Here is a 6000-nt window from a genome sequence, read left to right on the forward strand (position 1 = left end):
TTTATCATGTTTCCCCTTAAGCGCTGTCGTGTCTAGTAGTAGCGTTTCCTTGCTTTCTCGCGTCACCTTTTCTATATCCCACCCCTTGTATGGGAACTGCGAGCTAAGTGTGGGAAGGCTGTTATTCACTCGTTTCGCGATTGCATCGGTTCTACCCATTTTCTGCCTTCTCGATCTCCCCACTCCTCCTACCATTCTATCTAGCTTCCCTCTGGACTCTAACGTTGGTAGAAAGGTGAGCGCTGCAATTTCTGCAATACTTTTGAGGGGGTTCACGGATAATTACAGCTGTCAAGAGGATAATGTGGCGACGACGAGGGAGCTCCAGAGTGTATTGTGCACAGTCGACACGGTTTTTTCTAAACGAGTTTCTCGCGTCGCCTTTCCTCTCTGTCTTGATCCTGTCGTGTATACACATGCTCTGAACCACCTCCCGATGCGGTGTGCCAGACAGCAACATCAGCAGTGGGAAAGTCGAAGGAAGAGGCAAAGAAAGCCTCGCTTTAAAATTAAGTTGAGCATATATCGACATTTCAGGTTCCTCCAATAGACAAATATGATTTTTAAAAAGTTTACTAGTTCTTCTTTCTCACTAAATTGTTGTATTAATAGTCGATACACGACTATACCACGCGAACGTACGCAGTGAAGATTCTAAATTCAATTGAAAGCCGGCGCTCTGTGGATCGCTTTCCCTCCGCCGTGATAAACGATCACGCCGCAGCTGTCGCCTCCGTGTTGCACCGCGCAATTAGACATCCATGCAGCAGGGGGCGCCACGTAGGGCCATCTGCTCTGATAATTGAGAAGTATAGTGTTGTAAAAGTTTAAAAAGGCAAGGTAAATATATGTAGGTATACATGTACAGGTAGGTAATAAAATACTTATTAAACGGTCTTACCATATGTAGGACGCACACCCTGAACGGCGCTTCCATGGACGTAACCAAAATTTCTGATGGGGCCATAGGGAGGGGTCCTTGAAGACGATAAGAGGATATTCGAAGGGCTCGATTCTTGTGTTAAATTTCAGTGGCAGATCCAGAGCGGTCCGGAATCACGGTTAAGCGCCGTCCTTCGGCGGAGAGCACTCGCTGCGAATCCACGTTGGAACACTACCAGAGCAAGCATGGGGCACATCGCATGCGAAAGTATCGGCATTATTCGCACCGAAGTGACACGTTTTCCCTTCTTATGAACGGCAAACGTTTCTGCCGCACTCTCATGGCATATTTGCGTGCGGATCAGCTTCAGGTATATTGGTGCATAAAAACTCAAATGTGAACTCTGAGAATGTGCGCTATGTCTCTCTTGCGTACTTTTCATCTAAGTGGTGGCCTCCGCTGTAAGGTTCACTAGTTTGGAATTGATTTGGCGAACAGAAGAGATCGTCTTTTTGAGTACCTGCAAGCACTACCTTGTTGTCGTCCAGGACGATTTCCTCACCCTTGAACCCGAGATGCTGCTTTGCGATCCACAATTTTCTGAAGAAGCATGTCAATATATAGTGCCGCGGGAACGTTTTATTTTAGAGCGCAGCCCTAGCGCCCGTTCGTGGGGCGAGCGTCGGCGTAACCGAGCAAATGAGCACAACGAAGGATGAAAGAGCGAACGCGGAGCGCAGCGGCGGATGAAAGACGGCGAAGAGAGCGGGAGTAGAATAGCGGAGGAGGTAAGAAATATACAGAAATATATATTTGCAGAACAATCACAGTTCTTTTGGATCCCTCGTTTACTGCTCTAAGAAGTTAAGTGCCACAACCGACTCTTATTGTTATTTGGGAAGTCACGTAACGATGCGTGGCCGCCAGTCGCATACAACCGCGCATGGCGCACGAAGCTGCGACTCTACACGTACTGCGCCCACCGCGGAAGGTTAGGAAAACATCTACATAAGCACAGCAGAGAAGTGGCAACGTTAAGCGGCTCGAATGATAACTGTAAAAGCGTCATTCAGAACACACGGGATTGTCCTCCACTTCCGGCGGCGTTCTCTCTACTTTCTCTTTAAATAAAAAGATGTTGATTCATGAATATTTTCATAAACAACGGTTACATTTCTTAATTTTTGCTTTTCCTTCCTGTTTGGCTTTTGCCTTGGCTCTGTCCCTTCGTAGATCGCTTAATTTATCAAATCCTTGCGACTCTTGTTTCCAGTTGGCAATTTTGCACGAAAAGAGCTGTACAATTAGGGAAAAACCAGAAGAGTTAACAGGTGACAGTCATATTGCCTATGAGTTTCAAGGTTATTCCAGGGATTGATGATGGATGCTATCTCGCATTATTTTGTTTTCCACCTTATCAAACCCATATCACGGGTATATGGTTCCGAGGATCTGTCAGCGTCGCGGCGAGCCCTCACTCGAGGAAATAATTAAACAAAAAGAAAAGTTAAACGCAACTGGCATTTTCTCTGGCCGCAACTCGTTCCACGTGCATACAGACCAGCTGACCATGAACTGAATCCCTTTCCTGGTTCCTGGATCAGTCTAAACGAAGAAGGTTGAACTTACGAAGCAACAACGATGGGCGTGACCGTTGAATAGACGGTAACAACTGAATGCATCTCGAGGTAATCGCACGGGCGCCGAATTGATGAGGAAACTCGCCATCACATCCCAGGAGGCGCCTATAACTACCGCCATCCAAAAGGAGTGAAAAAGGCAGCAAAATGTTGACCACCGAATGGCTGTCAAGTCTCAACATTGATTTGGCGGCGCTTTAGGAATGTGTGTGAGAAATGGTGGCGTGGGCGGGGAGTGGGGTGGGGGAGGAGTATGCGTCTTAACTTCGGGAGGGGGGGCCGGGCCCCCTGGGCCCCCCCTTGGGTACGTGCCTGAAAGAGGACCTTTTCATCGCGATCCTGTGGGCGCCGCCATGATCGATCACGTGGTGACGCGTCCATTGATTGCCTCAGCTGCCTCCACGTTTACATGTGCATGTGCATGACACCAATGCGGCTCAGCAAATTTCGCTTGATGTCGCTGACGGTGAATGGGTGGATGACGCGAAGCTTTGGCAACAGCTTCAGAGACATGTGCGGTTTCGAAGCTCCAAACAGTGCGAGCAACGTATACGATGCGTGCATACTAGAAGCGGCGCTAGAAATTTATTCCAAGTTGTTCGAACATTTCGCTTCTGAATTAAATCAGTATCAGTGTCTTTTGTTGTTCGTTCTTTACTTGCTACTCACTTTGAAGCAGCGGCTTCTTTCTGACTCAGTAACGCTCCTCGCTGCGGCCACTATTTGTTTGTTTATTTTCTTCCTAATCCCTCGCGGCTGTGCTAAGTTGTGGTAGATTTGTTTTTGCTACGCACAAGGGGCTTGGAGTGTAAATTTTTCTCTACTTTGCAATAGCTTCTAGCAGAGACGAGTTGTCGCTAGACACTCCATTTCTCTGTGGACCGTCACGAATAACTGAGCTTCGTGCATTCGTGTGCTGTCGGTGTAGTCCGTCACCACGCTTCGGCGGATTCTAAAGTGCGCCTATTCACCTATTGCCAATACGTGGGCGATAGAGTGGGCGTAAGTTTGAGTTGAGGTGGATGTGTGTAGGTGACGTGCGAGAAACTTACGTACTATGCCAGGAAGCGATGCTGCTTCCTTTATCGGTGTGAAACGAGCGGTACTCATTCTTACCGACGTTCCGGAATTGAAGTCATTTGTTAGAGCTTAACGATAAAACGGTGGCGGACGAGGTAACTTTTTTTTTATCCTCGAGGAAAGTCGTGCATAGCGAAGGGCCGGCAACACAGGCAGTCCTTGCGTAGCAGTGGTCCGCGAACTTGGGTCCAGAGATTCATTCCATTTCTGATAATGCCATTCAGTATTGTTGCAGCCCACTACAGCAGACGTCTTCCCTCTACCGATCCACACTTTGCAGCATGAATGGAGCACAGTGCGTTAGCAATCACCCATCTGCATTCCAGACAGCTGATTGCACAGTAGCAGTGTGGAAGCAGTAATGGGGTAATGGTTTCGCATTCCTTAGGTAACGTGTCACCCGACGCAGGAAGCGCCATCTCGTTCTTCTATGGAAAAAGACTACTCCGCGAGAAGGGTTTATGTATACCAGCTCGAAAACTTCAGCGGCCACCACGTTACATTTCGATATACTCTCAGTCACTGTGGTGCACATGGCAACGAACTGGCCGATGTCGAGGCGCTGAATGCACTCGAAGAAGCCCAGTTACTGCTTTTAATTCCTTTTTTAAGAGCGGACGAACTGCTTTCTCTCAAGTATCATCCGAAAAGCGACAGAAAAGCGCTGACCATCGGGGAAATCGCCACAGACAACTTCAGAGACTGGCCCCTAATATGAAATTTCGGCTACCCCAAAAAAAAGTAAGCGCAGCTGTGCCCGTCTTTTGCACAGACTTAGGCTGCGAGTGGCGTTTACGCGTGGGTACGTGCACCTAATGCGACCCACCGAGATTACACACTGTAATATGTGTCATATATATGAGGCTATAGTACATGTGCCGTGTGACTGCCCTCAGTACGTGAAAGAGCGACAAAAGTTGAGCAATGATCTTGCGTGCCTCGACAGTCCGCCGTTGTCGGAGGACGTCATTTTAGGCTCTCGACAAGACGTTAAATCTCGTCTTCAGGCCATCCAGGCCTTACCAACGTTACTAGATTATTTTCAGTCGTGAAACTCCGCCGCGGCCCCTGGCCCCTTTCTGTCGCGCCCGCGGGGTGGCGCGCGCGACACTGTCGGCCTAAAGCCCCTTGATAGTTTGAAAGTAGCGACACTCTCCTCCTCACGGCGCTTTCCTCCTCGATTCTTCTCGCCCACCGGCTGCGCACGGCACGCTATTCCTCCAGGGCTCCCGCGGACGGGCCGCAGGATTCTATGGAGGCGTGTTTTAGAGCGCAGCTCTTTGGCGTCCGTTCCTGGGTTTCGCGTCGTCGTCGGCGTTGTCGTCGGCCTCGTAACCAGCTCCGCCCCCCTTTCATCCCCCCAGCGCTAGCAGCGACCGACTGATACCGCTGGATGCCGCTGACGCCGCTAGAGAGTCAAGATAACGTGACTGCATAGAACACCGTCGCCGCCATGCAGAAAGAGGAGGAAAGGGTCCCCCCCCCTGTTCTTGTGTGGCGGATAGGGTGCTCTTCAGTTGCCGACGCGCCGGTTATTTCACGTAGGCCCCGGCACGTCGACGAATACGTGACCACCTTCCCACGGCTAGACCTGGTTCTTAGCGCTGCGGAAGCGAGGGTATCATATTGTTTGTGTCGGCATCGGCGGCGTTGTCCCTGAAACCAACTCCGCAGCTGGGGTTGACTCACTATCGGCGTCAGCGGCATCAGTCAGTCGCTGCTATCTCTTCCCTCCTCCCTTTATCGTGTTGTCCGCTTGCTGCGCGCGCTTCTGCCCCCATCGTTTGCCGCTGGGTGTACACGCCGCACCCCTCCCCCCTCTTCCTGCGAGTCTCCGGTTGTCAAAGCGCCGGCTCGAACTTAATTCCTTTCTTCGCTCCTCCTCCAATGCAACCCCTGTGCGGTGGCAATCAGAGAGCCAGATCGGTGGCGGCGGATCTGTATATGTGCACCGCCCGAGCCGAAATTGCCGCTGCCGTTCGCCCTGTGCGGTGGCAATCAGAGAGCCAGATCGGTGGCGGCGGATCTGTATATGTGCACCGCCCGAGCCGAAATTGCCGCTGCCGTTCGCCACTGCGAAATTATCTGCCAGTTCTTTCTGAGCCATGAGCGAGACGACCGATGGAAGTCCTCCGTCTGCTGCTGCTGCTGCTGCTGCTAAACGAGCTGCCAGAGCAGAGGCCCAGCGCCGTCGCCGTCAGAATCCAGAGGTGCGTGCCGCCGAAGCAGAAGCTTACCTAGTGGAGTCTTTGTTAAAGGAATACGTGTGAAAAATAAAAAAAAAATTCTGTGATAGCGCATACATGTGTTGCTCGATTTCTTTGCCTCAATCTATCGAAAAGGTGAAACAGCTTATTTGCTGCGCTCAAATTTCGCATTAGGAAGTAACGTAATCGT

This window comes from Dermacentor variabilis, chromosome 1, assembly GCF_050947875.1.
Source record: "Dermacentor variabilis isolate Ectoservices chromosome 1, ASM5094787v1, whole genome shotgun sequence".
Lineage (NCBI taxonomy): Eukaryota > Metazoa > Arthropoda > Arachnida > Ixodida > Ixodidae > Dermacentor > Dermacentor variabilis.